Consider the following 329-nt stretch of genomic DNA (forward strand, 5'->3'; position numbering starts at 1 on the left):
AATCATATATCAGTAATCATAAATCACATATCAGTAATCATAAATCACATATCGGTAATCATAAATCACATACCGGTAATCATAAATCACATACCGGTAATCATAAATCACATACCGGTAATCATAAATCACATATCGGTAATCATAAATCACATATCGGTAATCATGAATCACATATCAGTAATCATAAAGCAGCACGGTGGTTGGGGCGGTCGCACCACAGCAACAACGTCACGCGTGATCAAGCTGCGTGGATTTCCTCCCACGGATCAAAACATGCACGTTAGGTTAACTGGTAAGATCAAAACATGCATGTTAGGTTAACTGGT

The 329-nt window shown here is 38.0% G+C and overlaps 1 protein-coding gene across 1 annotated transcript in view; it reads left to right on the top strand.

Annotated features, from left to right (window-relative positions):
• Positions 1-329, top strand: part of mta1 (metastasis associated 1) — a 41,855-nt gene that overhangs the window by 9,846 nt on the left and 31,680 nt on the right. The window lies entirely within an intron of this gene.

The sequence above is a fragment of the Nematolebias whitei genome, chromosome 21 (assembly GCF_014905685.2).
Source record: "Nematolebias whitei isolate Nwh7 chromosome 21, NemWhi1, whole genome shotgun sequence".
Taxonomy (NCBI): Eukaryota; Metazoa; Chordata; class Actinopteri; order Cyprinodontiformes; family Rivulidae; genus Nematolebias; species Nematolebias whitei.